Raw genomic sequence first — 25,526 nt, forward strand, 5'->3', positions numbered from 1 at the left:
CAAGGCATCTTAAATGACCAGCTTCTTGAATCACATCAAGAAGCAAACTGGCAACCAACGAAACTCCCAAAGCAGAGGTGTTGCATGACAGAGGTGTTGCCAGCTCTTATGTCTCTCATGGAAGCCAAGATCTCTTTTGGCAGGATGCCCCCAAGGTGCAGGATACTTCAGGAAACTGCAACATTTGGCAAAAAACACTGCCTGATCAAAAAAAAAAACCAAAAAAACAAAAAACAGAGAGGGCTTCATTTTTGGGAAGTGACAAAACGAACATCTCAAGAGCAGCGGCTTTCAATTTGACATATTTTCAGCCCATCTCAGGAGCAACAATATTAAAATGAAAAAGAATGTTTGTACTAGCCATCCACTAGCCATACAAACACTACTTCATCCTCTGCAATTTGTGTATTCTTGGTATAGAATATATGGAATCTGATCCATCATGAAAAAGCTTTCTAAGTTATTTAATAACATAATCCACCAGAATTTATTAATTCTGCATTTTATTTCCTGGGTTTTGTCTGCATACCAAAATTTGTGAAATCAAGGGGTGTTAGTTTAATGATTGGTTATGCAATTTAGATTATTGTTAAAGATCAATAGAAATACCTTGTGTTCTGCTCTGGGAAGTCGGGGAGGGGGGGTTGGGAGGGGGGGTTGTGGGGAAAATGTGTTTGTTTTAAAACTTTTTCAATAAAAAAAAAAAAAGAGAACTGGTTATCCTAACAATCATTTGCATGCTGCAATGTTCAACCTGCTAGTGAACACTTAGTCATGACCTCAGAGAGTACAAAATTAGTTTTTCAGTAGGATTTTTTTTACATATAATGAAAAAATGATACATTTCTCAAAGACAAAGCTAAACATTTCAAATAAGCCAGCAAACAATGAAAAATACTTCGTTTTTTACTAGTTGCTTCTCTGAAATCACAGATTCCTTGTACCCAAATATCATTGGCAGTTTGTATACACACATTCAATTCATATAAAAACTGAAACTGCTCCAAAATTTAATACAAATACAATTATTTCCCCCCAAAATCAAGTTTATCGTTTGTAGTTCTCTTATTTCAATTGGACTATAAGAACAAATTAAGAGAATTTGTGGACTTCCATCTCAATCACTGGATTTGATTACATTTGCATGGATATGAAATATTTTTCACTGAAGCCAGGATTACCCCCAAAAAATATTATGATGTAAAATGGAGTTTCGTTGCTTACAGAGAATTATGAATGTGGTTGGTTGATGTTTAATACTGTGAAATTACCTTTCATGAGGGAAGGGATCACAATGACAGATGACAGTCATTCCGCAACTAGCTTTCTAGAGATCCAGTAGACACAATGAATGCAGGGGTGAAATACTACCAGTTCGTTCTGGTTCGGGCAAACCGGTAGTAAAAAAATGCTTTAAAAAGTAAAAAAAAAAAAAAAAAAAGTTCCGATGATCACAGCTGTGCCGCGCAATCGTCGGAACCTTTTTCTTACTTTTTTAAAGCATTTTTTTACTCCCATTTTGGGCAAATAGGTAGTAAAAAATGCTTTTAAAAGTTTTTTTTAAGTTGGCCACACCCACCCAGTCACATGACCCACCCACCCCCAAGCCACATTTACCAAGCCATGCCCACAGAACCGGTAGCAACAAATTTTACATTTCACCACTGAATGAATGCATATACTTATTCTAATAACCAGAGACAATATGCAGTTGACAGTAAACATCAATAGTTCTATAAAAAAGATTTGGTGCATATCAGCTAGTTGTCATACTTCATTGAAATTACTCTACTTAATTTATAAAACTTGACAAGTAAAGGGGCAGGATGAAATTTGAGATATCATGAAGAAAGATTAGATCTACATAGTAAAGTTACTGTATCCAGTAACTCACTGTTTACAAACTTTACAGAATATTTTGCAGATGAAAATGAACTACAGAAGTGGTATTTATCCTTAATGAGGCACCTTCTAGATTGATATAAATAGAAGAATGCAGAATTTAGACAGATAACAAGTTTATTAGGTGCCATATATCATAGTGCCTATGACCAACAATGTTTTTGTCATTCCTTTTAACCATTTAAAAAAAATATTCACAAACATTTGAATCAAGAAGAAACTCCTAACCTATCCCCCATGTTTTCAGAATTCATAAATCTTCATTTTGGGACTATCTAAAACTTCCTTAAATCAAATAATAATGTAAAGTCATACATCTTTACAAACTTTAAAGCAGATGTACAGTAGATCAATGCCTCCCAACAGTATGAAGGGCAGTGCATTCATTACTTTTCAAAGGGTTTTTTGGGGGGAGAGCCATCAACAGAGCAACCCAAACCGCTTCAAATTATATTGGAAGTGTTGGGGTACAATTCATCTGGCAATAAGGTAGTACACTCCAGAGGTTACCCAGTACCCTAGTTTGCCTCAGAAACCTCCAACATGTCTTGAAATTAGGACTCCAGGAACGTATCTGCTTTATTTATCAAATGATCACGGACCAGCACCCAAGCTAAACCTGGCATACTTATTTTATTCTCCATTGGGGTCAATGGATGGGTTTTTTTAAAAAAAAGCACTGGGAATGGATAAAACCCAATACCTACTCAACCATAATAAGTTGGCAATTTTAGGAAAAGATGGATTACTTGATTGGGAATAAGAACTGCCAGTCCAAGTATAGTAGCACAAGGTACCTCCCTCGCAGTTTATTTTCTGGAGGAAGCAGAAAACCAAGAGAGGAATTTGAGTGGTTGAGAGAGAGGTTGTGCCTGCAGGAAGCTCTGAATCCCGGCTCTGGGAAAACCTCCATCCATCAGGGTGTTGGGTTTATTAATGTATACTGAGAGCCCGGGGAACACAAGGATTGACAGATTATAGATACGTTGTAATATTAAGTGAACAAGCTTGCAATTCATTTTAAGTTATTTAAGAAAGATTAATTTGATTCCTTGTTTCAACATCAACCAGTTGCTTCTGGCTGTGCTACTCTACATCTTCCCCATGTTTCATCCAACAGAGACACTGAAAATATTGTATTCCCACAATAAAGATATTAAGATGATTTTGCGATATTTTTACATGGTCCTGTCTTGATTCCAATGATGACATCAAATAGCCAGATATTACTGATTGGGTATATTTTGACATAAACTCTTTCTCAGTGTGAGTGAATAATCTTCCTTGTGATTATTCTAAGAAGCAACAGCAGCCAGAAAGCAACATTCTCGGATCAAAAACAGGGTCACGCTCACAGAGTTTAAATATTGGAAAATAAATATTCAATGTTGTTGAATTGCTAGTTTGTATCGGATAATCAGTACAGGGGAATATTCAGGGCAGGCATAATTAATTTCAAGCATATAGAAACATATGTGGTCATAATAGATTACACTGATTTATTTCCTAGAATACAGCTATGTTTTATACAGTATCTAAAGAGCACGTTGCTAACATGCAACCAAGACAGGATTAAAGTTTTAGTAAATGCTATGTCTACTTCAGTGCCAAAGAGTACATGTTAAACTGTCTGTTTAATAATGAATGGCTTCAAAAACATTTCTCTGAAAATGTTTCTTTCTCAGGAAAGATAACTGGAATTGTCCACTTTTACAGCAACAGACCAGGCAAAATAATTTGTAATGCGGATGTTTGGACAAATTGCTTATGAATGCAGAGAAGCAATTTCTTCTATCAACTTCAGCTTTCACAGCAATTATAATCTCTTTCAGTTTGACCAGCTCTGCACACTGCAGTGCTTTCCCAGGTAGCCTTTAACTTATAACCACAATTGGGACTGGAAAAACCATTAAGTGATGCGGGTCATTAAATGTGGCATCACATGACCACACCCAATTTTACTTCCTTTTTTGCCACACTCATTAAGTGAGACATAATGTGACTGTGATTTGTGACATCCTGTTGGCTTCCCCCTTGACTTTGTTTAGTGGAACCAGGTGGGAAGCCTTCAAATGGTGATCACATGACCCCTGGATACTGCAACCTTCATAAATACCTGCCGGTTGCCATGCACGCAAATCACAGGAATGTTGTGATGGTCGGAATTGTGAGGAGTGTTCATAAGTCACTTTTCAGCAACATCACAACTTTGAATGGTCACTAAGTGAATAGTCATAAGTCGAGGACTATCTGTAGTAACCTTGCTACTTCCCAGATTTCTTGCTTTGGTACATTTTTCAGTCAACCATTAAGGAAAATGATGTCCCATTGTTATCAGTATAAAACAGGCAGAAAAGGAAAAGGAATTACATTGGGATGAACAATTAGGTTTTAACAAAGAGATCAAATCAGGGGTGGGATTCAGCCGGTTCCGGCAAACCGGCAGCTCAGATGATCAGCTGAGAGTGAACCAGTTCACTCCGATGATCAGTTGGGCCCACCTGCCCGCCCCTGAGCTATACCGATCTATATTTCTTTTGTTTGAAGCCCAGCTGATAGGCACAGCAGAGCAGATTGCTGCACCTCAGCTGTTTTACTCACCGGGGCTGCAGTAGAAGGTGCGTTTTAGAGCTGTTTTCAAATGCACTGTGCATGCGCGGAGCAAACCAGTTGTTACACCGGTTGAATCCCACCATTGGATCAAATGATACATTTAGTTATTGCATTTACATGGATGCCCAGTTCAAACAATGTGTCTCTGAATGGCATACAAAGCTAATCAAAAATGAATGCAAAACAAAAAACACACACAGCATTAAAAGTGAACTAAAATAATAAAACGGCAACCAGACCAAAAATATACTTTGACTCATCTGATTTAGAACTGTGCTCTTCCCAAGACAAATTCCAACATCCAGGTGCCACTACCAAGAAGGTATTTAACCAAGATTATATAATATCATGTCAACAAGGTAGACCAGACAAAGAAACTGGGGCCATATATGTCAGAATTATTTTTACTTTAACAGTTACAAAAATAGAATCTCATAAGAATCTCCACTACATTCTGGACCAAATGAAGCTTCTGAGTATATTTCAATTGTATTTTGATTGTATTTCAGAGACTGGTAATAAGCAATAAGGCTTGGGATAAATAAATATATCTAAACATACTAATGATGAACCAGTGTAATGTTTTATAAAACACTGTGAATGACAATGTCAGAGGAAGATTTCTTTCTGAAGTAAATTCAGTGAAGAACACACTCAGATTCATTTAGTACTGATAGGTTATGCCTATCAAAAACAGTTCAGCTCTGAAACTCATGTGAGTTAGAAACAGGTGCTATACAAAATAATGTTGTGCTAGTAGTAACAAGAGAGGGTGTTTCCTTTAAAATAATTGAAGCTAACCATTTTTAGTACTTGCTAGTTTATCTAAGCAAAACAAGCTACTGGATCAGAACGAATGTTTAAATCAGCATCTGGTTTGTCAGATTTGTGCACTAAAAAACAATTACAAGCAGCACAACATTGTTTGCCAGTAGTGGTATTTATGAGCATATTGGTGGCAGCAACAGCTACAACCTCTGTAATGGAGATGGGCTTCCCTTCAATTCCCTAGGTCCACGATGGCGAACCTGTGGCACGCAGAGCCCTCTCTGCGGTCATGCCAGCCATCGCCCCAACTCAGCTCCACCATGCATGCGCACCTCCCGCCGGCCAGCTGGTATTCGGGTCTCTGCTGTGCATGCGTGGGGGTGGGGAGCATGGTGGATGAGTGCACGTATGTGCAGGGAGGCGGGATGCATGTGTGGGGGTGCAGGTGGCTTTCCAGGCCCAAAACGGGGTGTGGAGGGCCTCACGTGGCCCCCCACACCATTTTGGCTTCCAGGTTGGTGCAGGAGGATTTCCAGGCCTAAAATGGGGTGGGGGGCAGGCCCCCCGCGCCCTGTTTTGGGCCTGGAAAGCCTCCTGCACTAACCTGGAAGCCAAAACAGGAGGATGCATGCATGGGGGGACACATGTGCAGGGGGCGCTCACCAGGGCCGGATTTTCCTATAGGCTAACTAGGCTTCAGCCTAGGGCCTCAAGATCAAGAGGGGCCTACATTCAAATTGTTAGCAAAATTAAAATTTCATTTTCACTATAGGTGAAAGGGCCTCATAAGTGGAATAGCCTAGGGCCTCTTTTCATCTAAATCCGGCCCTGGCGCTCACATTGCATTTTGGGGTTTTTGGCACACACGTGTGCACTCACACGCATGTGCGCTTTGGGCACTCAGCACCAAAAAGGTTAACCATCACTCCCCTAGGTGATTCTTGGGGGCAGAGTGGCTAGAAGTTATGGTTGTGATGCAGTGATATCTCCAGAATGGGCAAAATTGAATGTATTAAATGGAAAAGAATAGCTGTATATATAGCCTTCTATTGAGAATAAGTCACTAAAAATTCCTATTTTCCTTGGGATTCTTGGGACATCGCATAAGAGAAGTGCAGATAACTCTGTTATTTGAGGGGGAAAAAACCTTTTAGCAAGAAAAAATAAAGATGTGGGAGAGATCAATAAATTCATGAAATTTGATAACATTGATCAAAAACTGCAGAATTAAATCTGGAAATTTGACAGTTATAGGTGGCGAACGGTGCATATGGCAGACAAAGCACTTCCTTTACTCTGGCATTTATCTACTTATTTATTTAATACATTTATATAGCTGCCTATTGGGCAGCTCCCAATGCAAAGACCTAGCCTTTCCTTTAAAAAGCTGTCAAATTTACATTTCATAAAATTTTATTCCCCAGCACAACCATCACCATAAAATCAATATAAGTATTTATTTAATACTTATATTTGCCTTCATTCGTGTATTTATTTAACTTTGAAAAATATGATTTTCTCGTCACTATGCATGTAAGAGATGACCAGGCTGAGCCCAAGGGAGGGGGTGTCAAAGGCATCATCAGTCATGAGTCCCTTCTTGCCCATAAGAGATCTAAGTCCAGTTCACCTTGAATTCCTTTCATTCTTATCTACCACCAATTTGCTTTGACCAAATACAGTAGATTCTTGTAGAGAGCTTAAGCTTGCAATAAATCTTTATAGTCATTTGAACTGCCTGAATTTCCTGACTTCCCTGGCACTTGACATTTCTACAACTACCCCATGTTCTGCTTCTAGGTGATGTTCCAGGAGGGAAAAAAATTGTGATCATGTCCATGACCTTACCTGGAGACAAGTTTTATCCCTTCCTCCTTTGGTTTGCTTCTTTCACTCTTCAGAAATTGAAAGGAAAACCTTCACTGTAAAAAGCTGAGTCCAGAGCCTACATCCTAATTGTGCACAATAAATGTATCAAGCAGTCCAAGAACTCCTGAAATAAGCATGCTTTGTCTGAACTTGTTCTATTAAGAGCCAAATCTGTAAACTTCCAAAAAGAACTTGAATGAAGGTGCAGTCTTGCAAAGCTTTTCTACTTGGCAAAGGGGGAAAAATGTGACTCTAATGTGAGGGCTGTTTCAGCTAGAGGCCATTTAGGAACTATTTTGACAGCCACTGTAACATAGTTAATTTGCCAATTTTATCCAAATGACTTAACACCCCACAAAACTCATATAGGTATGTAATCAAATATATCCATGTTTACATGACAAGAAAAGCTGTCCTACCCTTTAGACCTATTGTCTTAAAAGGGGAAATTTTGTTTCATAGGAATAATCCAATTCAGTTATATTTCTACTATTGTTTTATTATTTTTATATTGTACTTGGAAAACTTCCCCCATCTTGTAACATTTGGAGCTTTCTGTGATCATAACTGTTGAAAGCAGACAACAGTTCCTTGCCATCTCAGATAGAAACTGTAGGGTATGCTATCACAAAGCTAGCCATGACCACATGTGGTTTGGCCTAAACCCACTTGAAGCCTTCAACTTTCTGTCCCAATCTTTTTGTAAATAACTTTGGGAGGCCAGGACTCTAAAAGTAATATTTAAAATAAAGAAATAGACATTCACCAATTCAATTCAGGGAGATTTAAATGTGGGTCATGTCTAATAGGAATATAATTTTTATAAACCCGCATGGCTATAATTCCTTTATTTTATATAAGATAAGCAAGGTACATACATGCAAAAAAATTTGAATGGAACAAATAATGAGACAATAGGGGCAACTGAAATGACTGAGAATTAAAAGTGATTCTGATTGGATTGATTTTCATATCTACAAATCATTGAAGCTAACTTTTAAAAGTTACACATGCTAAGAATGACTGAGATGTTCTGGGCGAGATCATCCGTGGCTTCGGGGTGAGATACCACCAGTACGCTGATGACACCCAGCTGTACATCTCCACCCCAGGCCACCCCAATGATGCCCTTGAAGTGATGTCCCAGTGCCTGGAGGCTGTGCGGATCTGGATGGGGAGGAACAGGCTCAAGCTTAACCCTTCCAAGACTGATTGGCTGTGGCTCCCGGCATCCCGATATAGTCAGTTGACTCCATCACTGACTATTGGGGGCGAGTCTTTGGCCCCCACAGAAAGGGCTCGCAATCTGGGAGTCCTCCTGGATATGCAGCTGTCCTTGGAGGAACATCTGACAGCTGTAACCAGGGGGACCTTTTGTCAGGTTCGCCTGATTCGCCAGTTGCGGCCCTTTCTTGATCGGGATTCCCTGTGCACAGTCACTCATGCCCTCGTCACCTCTCGCCTTGACTACTGCAACGCTCTCTACATGGGGCTCCCCTTGAAGAGCACCCGGAGGCTCCAACTGGTCCAGAATGCAGCAGCGCGGGTAGTGACGGGAACAGCATGGCGCTCCCATGTAACACCGCTCCTGCGCAAGCTGCACTGGCTCCCAGTGGTCTTCCGGGTGCGCTTCAAGGTGCTGGTTATCACCTTTAAAGCGCTCCTTGGCATCGGGCCTAGCTATCTTCGAGACCGCCTGCTGCTACAGACGACCTCCCATCGTCCCGTGCGCTCCCACAGAGAGGGCCTCCTCAGGGCGCCATCAGCCAATCAATGTAGGCTGGTGACCCCCAGGGGGAGGGCCTTCTCTGTGGGGGCACTTACCCTCTGGAATCAGTTGCCCCCAGAGATAAGGAGAATCCAAGACCTTAGTGCCTTCCGCCGTGCCCTTAAAACCCACTTTTTCTAGCAAGCCGGGCTGGCTTAAGAAGAAATTTTAAATGTTTTAACTGGTTTGTATTTTTAATTTTGGGCCAAATTTATATATATTTTAATTGTTTTTTAATATTTGTATTTTATGTTTTTTAATTCTGGCTGTACACCGCCCTGAGTCCTCAGGGAGAAGGGTGGTATATAAATTTAAAATTAAAAAATTAAAAAAAAAATCTGCATGGAATGGATCTTCCATGTTTCAAGACCAGTCCTATTCTTTATTCAAGCTATCCTGACAGCTAAATTAATTTAAGAGCTGAAAGAACAACTTTACAGTGCTGAAAGATTATGTCGGTACAACTTGACCTGTGTAAGAGACCTAACAGAAGTTGGATCCACATCAGTATGCCTTAAAGCCACTTCTATCCTTAGGGAGTACTCTGGTCAGCTCTGTTTGACAGGATTAAGAGATATTCTCAGTTTTTGATTACTTGGGCCTCCAATTTACTGTACATAAGTGAGCTTGAATTCTGGTTTCTGTATCTCTGGAATAGGTTGCTTCAAGAATTTTCAATGCATAGTCTCCATTGCTGTGGTTGCCACTAATTCCACTTATGATTCTGTTGCCTTTAATAATGTTTTCTCCACTGATCTTGTTTCCAAACAGTCTAACAATGTTTATTTTGCAAAGAATAAATCCATTGTACATTTAAAGCCATCCATTGTACTGTTTTTCAGCTCTGTTACCTCTGTGATGGAAATTAGGTAAGGTAGATGTTATCATTCAAAATGCCAGATTGTTTTGTCACTCTAGTTTGCAACTTCCTGAACCTAATCTTCTGTATTTGATATTCTCCTCCAGAACAAGTAGTTGCAAACAGGCCAGTTTTGGAACTGCAGATTGGCTTCCTTCCTTCTGAGTCATGTTCTTGGACAGATTACTCACACCTCAGTTTCCTAGTGTTCCACTTGTAAGAAATTTTTAAGTGATAACAGGCATATGTACTTGTTAATAATACTGCAGATACTGCGACTCCTAACTCAGCATACAATGAGCTGAAATGATCAAGTTTCCAATCAAAAGTTTAATTTTCCCTCCTTCCAAATTGACTTTTTTAAAAGAAAAATACTTAGATACAATCACTCGATTTCATATTTGGTGTATTACATCAATTTTACAAGTAACTAGTTTCAGAGGAATGGATTTTTCCCCCAAAACCAAATACTTTTATATGTTTTTTTAGAGGAGCAGACTTATATTCACAACAATACAGCAAAAACCCAGATATAACCATTACTGGAGGCTAGAAACCATGACATGCTTATATGAAGTTCATTGTGCAACACAACATTCCTTTTTATTCCTCTGATTGAGGCATTTCAGAACTATTAAAATTGACCTGCTTCTGCTGACTTTTTTTAAAAAGTCTAATACTGTAGTAAAACGTTCATAGGAAGTACCAATATCACCAAGATGGAATCTAAAAAAGTGATTATCACATTAGTTGCAGTCTCACACATTCCTAAAACTACTGAGGGCATTGAAATCACCGCAGTTGTAAATATTCATAAGCCAGAAATCAATATCTCAATGTCTGCAGATATTTTGTATGTTGGCACTGCTTCTGAATCAGGAGAACAGTTTTTTTATTGTGGTGTTGTACACAATCTATGCAATTAGGAATACAAAGCATCAAAAAAATTGCCAACCAAAAAGAACAGATAGGTTTAGATTATTTTTCTTGGTTATGGCATCTACGCAACAATGCTTCAAAAAAAAAAAAACCCTAAAAATATAGTAATACCATGTAATCAAGTTCAATTATTTAAGACTGTATTTGCCTATCACAAGGAATGGTCTTCCACATGCCAACTTCAAGATAACACTGGGAGAACAGTACCCATTAAAAGATCCAGTATGTGGTGTTATTGGGCCAAGTTATGAATTGCTATAAGCAACCCTGCTGTTTGGTTGCGATTGCTATGAATATTGTCATGTGTTTAACTATCAGTTTATCTGATATTGCCTATATCTATGAAAACTGCTCACCATATGGAGAATCATTGGCTCAAAGTTTAATGAATCAAATCCCTATGGAGAAGTTTAATATTATATTTGTGGTATATTAACCAGAATTTTAAAGAATTTTACCTCTTCAACATTTAGGTTAGAGATACAAAATCTGTCATGTTGTAATCTAAAATGGATTATATTAGAAATGTTACTCTCTTTTTTTGGTTATTTAAATAGTGGAGAGCTTGTCAAGATTCCATGGATAAAACGAACAAAGAATAATCTTCTACCATGCCAGAACAATGATGTAGAGTGACCCAGAAGCTAAGCATTCACAGACTGGACTTTTCCAAAAGGAAAATTAACATAGTGTTTTGGGAAAATTATGTACCATTAATATTCCAGTAATGTCCAAAAGATACATCAAGACATAACCTCAGGAAAAGATAATGTGACTATCATGAATTGTGTAGTATAAATGCAGCCTCTGATAATTTGGGATATATTTAACAGACAGCTCGAAGATAAAAAGGCAGACAGGTATCACCCAATGCAATGCCTATTCTGTTTTCACAGCATGCCACATGTTCCCTTGCCCCTCACATCTAGTGAAAGCATATGAAGCCCCAGAATGCACTTTTTTGATGACCTGTTGTATGAAAACAGAACATAGTTTGCTGTCAAAAACTATTAAGATCAATGCTTTGGAAAATATTCCTCCAAACTTGCTGGCCAGTTTTTTGGAGAATCAGATTCTCTGGAAGGTTCACCATGATAGTTTCAAAGTCTCCTCCATTTTATCTGAGTATATTCATGAACAGACAATTTATATGCTAGGACAGCCTCAGAAGCAAAGTGTCGCAAATATCACTATGAAAGTCGTATAATCATTTTACTGCTATAATTTATGGAATTATTCAAATCATTGTGTTAGCATTGTCACTGGAATCTATTTTCAGAGTCCTCTGCAGATTTGCATGCAAATGTTTACCTTTCAAAATTTTATAGCATTGGTCACAAACTACAGTAAATATATATCAAATACACTTGTACATTATAGATAGGTAGTGTGTTTGCTACAAGGAGTAAGTTGCCTAATAAATTGTCAGAGTATGCTTTAAAATACAATAGCATCAGACCTCCCCAATAGTTACTACAGGGCTTATTTATTTACTCATTCATTCATATGTGTATGTGATTTATCCCTCACTTCAATCTGAAGGGCCATTAAGCAGCTCAACTGAGAGCTATGAATAGTTTTCAATTGCTGGCTTTCCTTTTGCAATATTACATGAATATATAATCTAATCACAGAAGAAACAGTGATTGTGATTGACAAACGTATCTCAGATATTAACATTCTGGCATGGAATACATTGGATGAATTGTGATGAACTTTAACATGCAATTGGATATGAGTGTGATCAAGAAAACTAAGAAATAAAAATGCTGAAATGCAGCATTTTTTAAACACACAAAAAAAGCTACAATTCATGAATACAATTTTTGACCTACCAAGCCAAATATTAATGAATTCACGAAACATTTAGCGATAGGGGAAACAACAACCCCATTTGAAGAAAAGAAAGAACGAGCATAATTTGAAAAGAAATCTTTTCTTGTTCACTTAGATTAAGTCCACCTATCAATGTTCAAGAGTTATACTGTTTTTCTTTAAAACAGAAAGATAGCAAATGGTTCTCTCAAAACCTTCTTAATTTGGGGAATACCTGCACTCTAATCTCCATATGGGATCCTTCTTGGTCATTGCCAGTGGTATGATTATGGGATCCATTTTTTCTATTATATAAACTAATCTGATAGGGTATCTTGAAAGTAGTGTTGGTGGGGGGGTTCACTGATTATTTGGCCCACATGTCTTTTTCTTTTTCCCTATACATGCTATATAAAAAGTGAGAAGGATAGTGTAACTAATGAGTATATTTTGTTACTACTTTGAAAAAAACTCTTTTAACAACATTGACCAAACAACCATAATAGGACAATTTGGGATACTCAGTAAAGACCCAAACTGATGTCCAAATTGAAACTCAATATTTCTATCCAATCAGTATTAATATGAAATAATAAACTTTGAGAGCATCATCAGTTTACCAACAGTTTTTCTGTCAGGGTAGAAAAGACTTGGATTGAAAGGGGAAAAAAGACTCAGTAACTTGACTTAGAATGGGCATTAGTCTTACCTTGAATGCCAGTTTTCATTGAAGCTGTGGGTTGCTTCAGTCGGACTGGCTGTTGGCTGAGTCATAGTTTTTTGACCACGCCCCTTGCTCCTCCCTTTCAGGCTCAGTTTTGGCGAAGAAGGGCCACAAGAAAGATCTCCAACAGGAACCAACACCATTAGAGACAGGAACTGGTCCAACACTGCAACTGGAAAAAAAGCTCCTTGGACATTAGAAAAGTCGGGTACAGGCCCTGAGACAGAGGGAGGGGCTGGAGAGACCCCAGCTTGATGCACTTGTTGCAATGCCCTCCTGCCAAATGATGCTTCACCTGAAGTGAAAACATCTAATTTATAATGGCGAATAAATGATGAGGGAGTGAACCAGGTGGCCGCCCTGCAGACCTCTTTAAGGGAGGCCTGAGTTGCCCAGGCCGCTGAGGTAACAGCACTCCATGTGGAGTGAGCAGTAATGCGACTGGGAACAGGAAACACCTGGGCTTGATATGCCGAGGCAATGCAAGCTCTGATCCAGCAACCAATTGTCACGGAGGAGACCTTATACCCTAAAGAATTTGGTAAAAGTGATATAAATAAGGCCTCAGATTTTCTGAAAGGGGAAGTTCTTTAATGTAAATTTTGAGACCCCTCCACACATCTAAAGTGTGCCACCTCTGCTCCAAGTCATGAGAAGGCCTTGGACAAAAATTAGGAAGAACAACCTCCTGAGCTCTATGAAAGAGGGAATTTACTTTAGGGATAAAGGAGGGGTCCAGGCGCAAGACAACAGTGTCTGGTCTGAAAACACAGAGATCTTCTCTAACAGAAAGGGCTGCCAGCTCAGATATGCGGTGAGCTGACGTTATGGCCACTAGGAAGGCTACTTTGAGAGTGAGGAAACGGAGGTGGATAGTGTGGAGAGGCTCAAAGGGAACCCCAGTTAATGCCTTAAGTACTTTGGACAAATCCCAAGTGGGGTATCTATGAATTGAAGAGGGCCGTAAGAGACTGGCTCCTCTTAGACATTTTTTAATAACTGGGTGATGAGTCAGTGGCACCGGACAATACCGTAGATATGGCAGCCACATGCCTCTGAAGGGTGCTATGGGCCAGACTGCGGTCTAAGCCATTCTGCAGGAATTCAAGTATCTTGATGGTTCTTTTTAAAAAGACATTCAAATTTCTTATCTTCTGGTCATAGACCTTCAGATGTATCCCCTGCCACATAGGAAGAGGAAAGAGCTGCTACAGGACTGTCCACTGGGGGAACCTGTAATAATTGAGCAAACGTAGGTGCTACAGCGTAATATTTTCTATCTGAACCATGTGCGGAAGACAGGGTTGCAGGACTAGACCATTGCTTTTTAACCACGTCTATGAACAATTGTGGGGTTGGAATAAAACACTGTTCAGGAGGAGGCTCAGAGAAAAGGCCCTGTGGTTGTCCCTGTTGAGCTTCCTGCATTGAAAGAGGTAATCATCCTCTTTCAATGCAGCAGTGATTCGTGCCTTATGCAATAAGGACTTGAATCTATTTGGGGGAAATAAACCTGTAAAAGCAGGTGTGTCTTGAATCACCCCTTCATCATCTGATAAGTCAGAGTGACGTTCTTCGTCAAAGGCAAATGCCTCACTTGCTCTGAAAGCTGCAGGAAAATGAGAGGCAGTAAGGCTAGCTGAAGGAGAACCTCTTATTTGAGTGGAACGTTCTGAAATTATTGAACCAGAGTGATGACCCTGTAAGGCAGCAGCCATGCGAGAGGCAATGGCCTGATCAATTAGGATTTTTAATCCTTCTGGCAAATTTTTAAATGGGTCCTCTGGAGTGTTTTCTGGTAAGGAAGATTCCCCTGCAGAAGCTGTTGTGGTAAAAATCCTACCAGATTCAGGAGTTGCAGGAGTAAATTGGCATGTAAAAGGATTTTGAACTGTGCCTTGGTCTTCATGAAGAAGAACCCCTCCCTCCCCTTCTGATGACCAAGCCTGGTTAACTGCAGTAACAGGGAGGGAGGGAGTAGAGGGAAGAGGAGAAACCTCTTTATCAGGCACATTTGCAACAGCCTTGGTAATCTGCTTCTCTAAGGTTTTGTGCCTCCTTTCCAAATCCTTCTCCTCCACTTTAGAAAGGTGCTTGCGTTTGCAAGTGGTTTTCTTTCCCGTGGACTTGCCAGCTCCCTCCCCTTGGGAAGAGCAATCCACCATTTTGCTTTTGTACTCACTGCGACCAAGATATTGACTGGAGAAGAATTAGTTTCACTTTCACAACGTGGAGTAAGAAAAAATGGTGGAGGCTATGTCAGAGAAGACCGATGGCAGCCAGCACACATGTGAGCAGGATGAACTCTGCTCTAAAGGTGACTGTCTAGGTAGCACCTAGAAACAGTCCCTATCAAGCACCCCCACAGCCATGATTCAAGGAACCGATGGCTGGAAAAATTGCCACATGGAGAGTGCAATGAGTGTCCTTGCAACTCTCCACCTAAAGAAAGCTCTGTTGGTGGTATAAGAGGATTGAGGCCAAATGACTTGCAAACCTCTCCTCTGAGCTCATTGGTGGCAAAGCGGCAAAAATTTGGCTGTAAAAATGCCGCGGTGCTTCAAAGGGCTGCCCTACAGCTGATTGTCGGCTTCAGAAGCTAAGAGTGGCGGCGGCCGAAAAAAACAGCAATCCTGGAGATGTTACCAGGTTTTCGCTGATTAAAGTTGGTGGCACAGCATCTCAGCCCCTGCGCCTTCATTGGTGGTATAGGGCTTCAAAAAGCCTCACCAAAAAGAAAGAAAAATTGCATGAAGGGAGCTTCCAAAATGGCGGACGCCAGGAGCGAAGAAGGAGCCTGGTAGACCAAGCCGCTCCAAAAGACTGGGTAGACCGGTAGGCTGCAATAGCTAAATAGCCTGATAGACCGGTACCCTTGGAAAAATAAATTTAGAAAAATAAAAATAAAGGTCAAAAAACTTACAATTATTAAATGGAATCGAACAGACCTGGGCTGAGAGCCAGATCTGCAGGAGATGTTTCTCTTAGGCTGACTGTGTCGAAACTGGGCCTGAAAGGGAGGAGCAAGGGGCATGGTCAAAAAACTATGACTCAGCCAACAGCAGATCCGGCTGAAGCAACCCATGTCTGGACAATGCCACAACCATTAATGGGAAATTGCTCCTGGAAGCTGGTTTGCTTATTCTGGCCTCTGGTCCACCTAGATTTGACATGTATTCAGGTTTTTACTACATTCCAAAATTGATTCTTGTAGGGCATTCATATGACTTGCTCTTGCCAATCCGTCAAGCTTCCTAGGTATAACTTCTGTTTAACTGATTTGTGCATTATTTTGTTCTCATACTTTACTTATTGAATTTAACATGAAGAGGTCCCTCCATTTATATAAGGGATAGTTAATCTTTTGGAATTTTCATCTTGAATCCTCCCTTATCCTTCCATACAGTATATCATCTCTTAGCTGAGAATGTCCAGGCTCTACACAATGAGACTTCAAAGATTCTTATTTTATGAATCTGAACTCTGTTCCACTAATAAAAGGAAAGAATATCCAAAGCTTTGTAGCTTTCTCAAAGGGATGAAAATTTAAAATAATATTTATTTACTCATTCCTTCATTCAATTTCTATAGCCACAATTCTAAAATTATAGAACAATTAAAACAATTTATAAAACATTAAAACAATAAAAACCCACAAAATAAATAAGTATAAAGAACAGCCATAGTGATTAATCAACTAATAGCAAAGTAACAAAGAAGAGTGTGGTGGCCTCCCACTCAGAAGATTGAGAGTTCAATCCTAGGTAGTAGTTGATGTCCCTCTCGGGTCACAAAGAAAAAAAATCTGCTGTAAACTTCAGGTAGACATCAGGAAAGGCATCCAGCCAGTAAATGCTCAGCTCCATCCAGTCACCCCCAACTATACCCCAAATAGGGACAATAGGGTTGTAAAAAGAGGTTTATTTTTAGTAAGTAAGCCAAGAAACAGGGCTTTTAACACATTCTGAGCCCCAAGTTGGGTACATAGTCAGGTTTTTAAGGCTTTGCAAAAAGCCAACAGGGTTGAGGCCATTGTAATCTCGGAGGGGAGAATATTTTATAAGGCAGGTGCTACAACAAAAAAGGCCTATATTCTAGTTCCCGCCAATCAACACTCTTTGACTGATGGGATCTGCAGTATGCCCACTCTGTTGGATCAGATTAGACAGATAAACATTCCTGGGAAAAGATGGTTCTTCAGGTAATATATTATACTAAGTTATATCATACTTCATCAGACCCAATATTAATAATTGTGATCAGTATATCATTATTTAGACTTGCTAGGAAATTCCACTGCGATTATGTATGACACTTTTATAAGATTTTTAGCTGCCCTCACCAATCTGGCACCCTTCAGATGTTGAAGCAGCAGCTAGAAAGTCACTTGACTAAGATACTTTAATTTGGATTTCTGCATTCAGCAAGAGGTTGGGCTTGATGCCAAAATGACTCTTTCCAACTTTATGATTTCATGGAACATCAATCCCCAGAATTCCTCACCAACTTGGCGTTCAGCTTTCCATTATACTGGATGGGTGCCATTGTTGTAGATAACTGTCCTATTCCATTACTGTAGATTATATATAAAGAATCAGTTGTCAACTTAATTACATATAAATTACTGATTGACAGAGGTAGTCATCAATTAATGATGGACGACTATCACTAAATGATGTGGTCATAAAATGCAATGCCAGTTGTCACGCCACTTATAGATGGCAATTCCAGCAATTCTGGCTGCCACTATTAAGTGAATCTCATGACACTTAAGCAAGGATGTCACCTCACTACTGTATGCAATTTCCTCATTGACTTCCTGTGTTGGAAGAAGGTCGTGAACAAAGAATTTATCAGCATGGGACATTGTGATGGCCAGTCACAATGGTCAGTTGTAAGTCCCACTCAGTGCCATTACAAGTTCAAATAGTCACTAAACGAGTGGTTGTTACTAAAGACCACCTGCATTTGAAACTACAATGGAAAACAACCACTTGATTCCATCCTGGCCTTTGCACAGGATCTCCTTAGAACAAGGATGTCAAACTCACCGCATCACATTGCTGTCACGTGACGTTTCATGACCTTCGGGGAGCTGGGGTGGGCATGGCCTGTGTGTGATGCATCCAGCCTGCAGGCCGCCAGTTTGACACCCCTACCTCAGAATAAGGGGAAAAGATAGCTGAAGTGAAACAGATGAAATCTTTCGAGAAGATACCCTCCAATATTCATTTTATACCAGTTCATTATGATTTCCTTCAACAACAACAAAAATCCCAAGTAAAAATGATTCATAAAGCCCACTATTTCCAGAATTCTTTGAACTGAAAAATTAGGATTAAAGCAATACAAGCTGGTCAAAAAAAGAGGATTTGGAGCAAATGTAGTAGTGCAGAGACTTGAACACATAATTTAACAGAGGCATTATAGATTGCATAAAGATTGAGGAGTGTCAACAAAGAAGAAATTGGCACAACAAGTCTTAAGCAAGAAATTTAGCAACTCCAGAGAAAGCAAAGGGGAAGATATTTTGAGAAGTTGAAACAGAAGCAGCAGAGCAAAACTTGTTAAGGGCCAAAGTGCTTGGAGTAGAAAGGGAGGAACTGCATATAGTATACCATCAAAGTTCTGAAGAAAGAGGAAGAAAAGAAGAAGTTGACTACAAGATTAAATTAAAGGGAAATGGTTCCTGACCACCAGGCTCAACTTTTGGAAACAAGGCATCCCTTCCCCCAAAAAAATCCTATGGGAAAGTGGAAAAAATGGCGTAGTGAACTGGAAAATTACTTACCCTAGACAGAATTATTTTGACTGCCAATGAAGCCAGGATAAATACAACTGTTAAGGACAGGCTTTAATATAATTATGATGTGAAGACATAATGTCAAAAATAAGCTAAGAGGGCTTTAGTTAATTATAGAAAGTCAAGCAGTTTAAGACTTATTAGATAGGGTCTTCTTAGTGTAATATAGAAGCTAAGCTCTGGAACAGAAACAAGTCATTAAAATGGATCTCCATCAAATTTTATTTCTTAGATTAAAATTTATTATTCCAGTTCTACTTGAGTAATTACAAATGAGATTACTTTCCTCCCTATTATTGTAGTACCTGTCAAGGATATCCCTTATCTCCTCTTACATTTAATTTACTTTCGTTTGTTTTATTAGAAAATTCTGTGATCCTCAAATTACCGTATATAGATGGCAGGAACTGTTATTATATATGGATGGTATCTACCATATGTCTAAGAACTGTCAAAAATCTGTGGCAATATAAACAATATTCTGGATATAAAATAAACTGAAATAGATCAAATATTTTTCCAGAAAGCAATAAGGTTTTTATGGAAATATATAAGAATGGCTTTTGTCTTTTGTTCACACTCTATTAACATACTTGCACCTAGGAAAACATCCTATTTGGTTAATATGAATATTTCAAATAATTTAGCACAGATTAATGGAGATATCCATACGTTTGGGGGGGGGGAATATTGTGAAATGAAAATTAAAACTGATATATATTCCAAGAAGAATGTCCATGTTAATTCTAATTCTAATTAGATGTTTTAAACATCAGTAATTAAATGTTTAAACAATGGTCAAGTTCCAAGATTTTCCCCTTCAGGGTTACATTTTAATATGAAAATGGCCTTTTTAATTTTCTGATTTTTAATAATATTTTCGGCATATTTTGTTAACATCTATATTGAATTAAAGTGTAATGAAAATGACTGATTATATACCACTATGAGTCCAACTGCTAAAGAATTCTGGGACCTGAGGTCTACACATATTAAAGATGAAAACACTTCCAAAAACATCTTTCAATTATCAAGACCAATCTTATTGCTTGGTCCTAAATATAGTAGAAACTCCATTATATTTCCTGCACTGAGAGCTGAAATGTACCGATTTAAATAATTGGCTAGAAATTAACAATTGATCAACGTTCTAGTGATAAACTGACCATTTTGAATAATCCTTATTTAAAATCAGCCAAATTTACTACACTGATTGACGTTCTTAGAAGAAAGTTAAGATCTGAAAATCTTAAATTACGTAACAAATATTGGAATAATCTGTTTATTAAGAACTTGATCGTTCCCAAAAAAGATCAGCAGTTCCTGGAAAGACACTTTTGTACCAGATACCAAGAGTTGATTTTTATGAAATATGACAACTCTCACTGTTTGTAATTGCACTTTATTGGTGTAAAGAAGACAGCAGACTATGTTTCTCTGTGATCAAGATTAAATTTGCTCTTAAAAAGTGAGCTGTAGCAATTCTTATATAATAAACATAATTGTTATATTTTTGTAGTTTTTTTCTTTTTGTTAATTTGTTTTGTAGTTTTATCTTGTTTTGTTCTACTGTATTTGGATTCACATTTTTTTTCATTTTGTAGTTATATTAAAGCAATAAAACATGTTTAGAAACAAGACAATAAGAGTTATGAAGCTTTAAGTTCTTAATTAAAATGTCATGGTGGCTATGGATTTACTAGATAAAGTCAGATAAGCTAATTTCTCTGAGCCTTGGTTTCAAGGCTTGGTGTCTTTTGTTTATTTGGCACTCAACAAAGAAGCATGGCAGATGAGATACCAAATGTTCTACTGTGACATGAAAGAAGCATCCTTCTTTCAATTACGTTGACACTACATGTTGTTCCCTTCAAAAATAGGATTCATCTGAAGAGACTTTACAGCACTTAGCTTAAACCCACAATCCACACCCATCAAATTGCCTTGTACATTTGGTCAGCACTCCCCCCCCCCCCCGGCCGCCCCCAATCCTGGCTCATTATCAAAATCTATTTTGCTTTTAGGCATCAGGAGAGACTTAAGAATTGGGAAAAGTGGCATGGAATGAAAATGCCCTATGGTTTCAGTGTATTTATATAACCATGTTTTTTGCATGAAAGCCTGGGAAAACCTATAGTGTATACACATATTGAGAATTTGTATGTAGTTTAGCCAAGAGGGCAGCAGGGGAATCTGGCATCTGATGAAGAAAACAAAAATTGTGGAGAATCATTTTCCCCCTTGTTTTCAGATCTTCTGGTTCTTGAAACAGATAAAGAAACAAAAACAGGCAAATGGTCCCATAAGCACCAAATATTTCAGGCAGAACATTGTTGCATGACATGGCATTATCCAACGTCACAGCATACATTGTGTTTGTGTGTGTGTGTCATATAGTTATACTGGTGTTCATAAAATTGTGTGTTAAGCATTCACCTGACAATTCATCATACTTATTTTCAACACAGAACCACTCTAGAAAGGTGGTTGAATCCTGTTGAATGTAAAAGGACCCATTGATTTTTCCATTGCTGCTTCTCTTTGTCTTACTGCTTTCTCTTTGCATTCCACCATATTAGGAATTTCCTCCCCAAGCAATTTGTGACAACAGCAATGCTGTCAAAATATCTTGCAATGAATTATCTTTTTTTTTTTAATTTGATTTATATGCCGCCCTTCTCCGGAGACTCTGGGCGGCTTACAATGTGTTAAGTAATAGCCTTCATACTTTTGCCCCCACAAACTGGGTCCTCAATTTACCTACCTTAGAAAGGATGGAAGGCTGAGTCAACCTTGAACCTGGTGAGATTCGAACTTACAGTAATTGCAGACAGCTGGTGTTAATCACAATGTTATCAGTCTGCTGAGCCACCAGGCCCCTTGGTGGAGTATAAGACACACTTTTTCCCCCTAAAAGAGGGTGAAAATTTGGGTGTGTCTTATACACTGAATGTAGCCCCGCCCACCCACTGGCCCCCACTCTTTGGCCTCTGCCTCCCAGCAATTTACCTCCTTGCAGCAAGCAGCAAACAGCCCGTTTCAGCTTCAGCACAGCCTGATTAGCACAAGCAGTTGATTGCCAGTTGGATCAGCCTCCTGATCCTCAGCTGTTTCAGGGGCCTCCGCTGTTTGCTGCAAGGAGGCAAACTGCTGGGAGGCAGATTTTTTTTCTTGTGCTAATCAGGATGTGCTTAAAATAAAACTAAAGCAGGCTGTTTGCTGCAAGGAGGCAAATTGCTGAGAGGCAGAGGCAGATTTTTTTTCTTGTTTTCCTCCCCAAAAAAGGTAGGTGCATCTTATAGACCAGACCATCTTATACTCTGAAAAATATGGTAAGCCCATAGATATAAGCTAATTGTCTTAATTTGCATTCTTATTCTTTTTTTCTACACAACTTTTGTTAATAAAAAGTTTAGATTTATTTGTTACATAATGTACATCTAAACATCCCCCTCGCAGCCTGTAAAGGCCACATCACCAAGGCTCTTACCTATTAGGTTTCCCTGGGAACAATGCAGCCTGAATTGCCAATTTTTTCCCCCTCTTTTTCTTATACCCACAAGCTGTACAGGTAGTCCTCGACTTACTGCCACAATTGAGCCCCAAATTTATATTGTTAAGTGAGACATTTGTTAAGTGAGTTTTGCAACCTTTCTTGCCACTATTGTTAAGTGAATCTGGCTTCCCCATTGACTTTGCTTGTCAGAAAATCGTAAAAGATGATCATATGATCCTGGGATACTGCAACCATCATAAATATGAGTCAGTTGCCAAGCATCTGAATTTTGATCATGTGACCACCGGGATGTTGCAATGGTCATAAAGTGTGAAAAAACAGTCATAAGCCACTTCTTTCAGTGCTGCTGTAACTTTGAATGGTTACTAAATGAACTAAATTGAGGATTGTTTGTATTTCCTACCTCTTGGCATGCATCTCAGACTCTAAATAACAATCAATAAGTTAATCAGGCAAAAAAAATAAGCTTAAAGTACTAAAGTGGCAGAAACATCTTCCTTAGAATTAAAAGAAACAAATTAAAGAAGGCTGCATTTCAGCAAGGAACAGCAGCTGGTTCAACTTGTCTGGGTTTGGAAGCTAAACAGGATTAGGCCCACTTAGTCCTTGGATGGGAGATCTCAGGGAATATTAGAGTTGTAGTAGAAATTACATTTCGGAAAAAGACAGTGGCAAACTATTTCCAAGAAAATCGTATGGGCATATGATTGTAAAGTCACCAAGTGTGTCATCTTTGATTTACATAAGTAATGCTATAATATTTTTATTTGGTAGACACTTATTCACTTTGGTAGACACTTTGCTCAGCAGAAGCAAACAATAACATTACAACAACAATAATTTTACAGATATTTCTCTTCCCAGTCCTACTATTATTTAACTATTATTGGATACTGTAATAGTAAAATGCATTACTTTTAGAAAGGATGTGTAGGGAGAAATGTTAGTGGCCTATACCTAGCATCCAAGCATACTGTATTTCCCCGAAAATAAGACCCTGTCTTATATTTTTTTGAACCCTGAAATAAGTGCTCGGCCTTATTGCCATCAGGGGATGTCTTATTTTGGGGAAAACAGGGTAGTTATCAAAGATTCACTGAACCTCTCCCAAGAGTGATGAGTATCTTGCCCTTGCTGCCCAATGTCAAAAATTCATATGTAAAATATAACATTTCCAGAGTACCCAGGAATGACATTTGTACTGTTAGTTCCAGTCACTCTTGCAGCATTGCTGTTTCTCCCACCACCGCTATCAGTTATTTTTTTATTGATTTATAATTTGTGCCTGAGGAGATACATTATGTAAGATGAGGCTCAATGGAGAGCACTTAGCTCAGTGCCTGTGCCGAGTTAAAAGAAGAGGTGTGCAAAACCAATAGGTGGTTCTAAGCAGGACATCTAAGTATGGATGCACAAAATGCTTTGAGCTGAAACTTATTCCAAAGTGGCTATTGAACATACTGTGCACACACTACACTGGACCTTTGTAGTTTATGATTAGGTTAATCTGGTAATTTCGTTTCCAATTTAGCCAGCACAGCCACAGAGATAAATGATGATCCTATCGCTATCAGCTCAGACAGGATACATGGAGTGGAATTCTGCAGTACAGCAGGAGTTAATTAGCAAGGTCAGGACTTGAAGAGGTTGTGGGATTTTGCTACTCCCTTTGCACAAACTAGAAAGGACAGCTTACCTGGCAGGTAAGTTATCACTAATGCATTTCATTTTTTGTTAGAGGGAAATGTTGACTTCATATGAGTGGGCTGCATGTGGGCTTTTCGTGCTACTTTCCTTTGCTGCCTTGTAGACTCCTTAAATAAAGCAGGTAAATGCAAATAGCTATGGGTGCGTGTGTTATATATTCTGCTTCACCAAAAACTGTTGTTAGTACTGCTGAAATTGTAAGATGTAAATATAAAGATTATTACCTAGCACTGCGTTGAATGTCTTGGTCAGTCTGCTAAGCTTTGGTATGTTTGTGTTTACACTCTGTGTATGTTCTTTTTTGTAAGTTTGAAGCCTAGTTTTAAATGTATTTAAAATTGCAAAGGCTTGATCAATTTATTGAATTTTGTGTGCACGTGCTCACATTCCATGTTACGTGCACGTGCCTTGTTGATTTTGGTCTTCAGGGCATATGAGCTAGTTTGCAAAATTTAGTGCATTAGTGTTTGTTAGGGTGTGTACAATAGGAATAGTAATGCTGTTTATTTGTGTAAAAGTAAATGGCTGCAGACAAGTCCGGTGCATATTAACATAGCAGATGTTTTTTTATTAGGCCTCTACTGAGAGCAGGCTGACCCCAAAAGAAAAACAAAACGAAACTCTAAAATCCTGCGGCATGAACTTGTTTCCTAAATGAGTCAGGGTGGGAACCCATGTTGGCTGCTTTCTGCCATTCAACCTGCAGGAAAAAAATGGCTAAAGGGATGATTACCTATTTTTATGGTCCTAAGGTGAAGAAAGGCTATTCTCATTGTTTTGTATGGCTACAAAACCCAGGAAAAATAATACTCAGAAAAACAGACTGTTATTTTGTTTCAAAGTTGAACCATTGGACCATTGGAACTATATGGCCAAGTTGGGGTTTTTCATAGAAAAAAATTAAACATAGCTGGATTTCCAAGATTATATATATTTCCAATTTTATCACATCCTTGCATCCAACCCAAAGCCAGTCCAGATGACTTAAAACTGCTTCATTTTCAAATTACTTGAAAATGAAATAATGTTAGCTGATGGCCCTATTTAGCAACAGCTAAAACTAACATTCCCTGAAAATAATAACTCTTACGTGAATAGATACTATTTTTGTATTTTAGAATCCAATGTTAATACTGAAGGAGCAATTTCTTACAGTCACAATTTGGCATGCTGTGTCAAATTAAATACTACAGTCTTCAAACTAATTTTGATGGCTTGGTACAGCATAGGAGGCTACCATGG

At 38.8% G+C, this 25,526-nt stretch overlaps 1 protein-coding gene across 2 annotated transcripts in view; it reads right to left on the reverse strand.

Moving 5' to 3' along the window:
- Window positions 1–25,526, reverse strand: part of BASP1 (brain abundant membrane attached signal protein 1) — a 73,456-nt gene that overhangs the window by 38,992 nt on the left and 8,938 nt on the right. Inside the window, exon 1 of one of the 2 annotated variants that reach the window (XM_070942583.1) lies at window positions 18,309–18,371. The exons of the other annotated variant lie outside the window; for it this stretch is intronic. The gene's annotated coding sequence lies outside the window, so the exon portion shown is untranslated. Of the gene's footprint in view, window positions 1–18,308; window positions 18,372–25,526 lie in introns of those variants that run through there. 2 annotated transcript variants of the gene reach the window in all.

The sequence above is a fragment of the Pituophis catenifer genome, unplaced genomic scaffold, assembly GCF_029215685.1.
Source record: "Pituophis catenifer annectens isolate HBS135680 unplaced genomic scaffold, rPitCat1.0.hap2 SCAF_3, whole genome shotgun sequence".
In the NCBI taxonomy this organism is placed as follows: Eukaryota; Metazoa; Chordata; class Lepidosauria; order Squamata; family Colubridae; genus Pituophis; species Pituophis catenifer.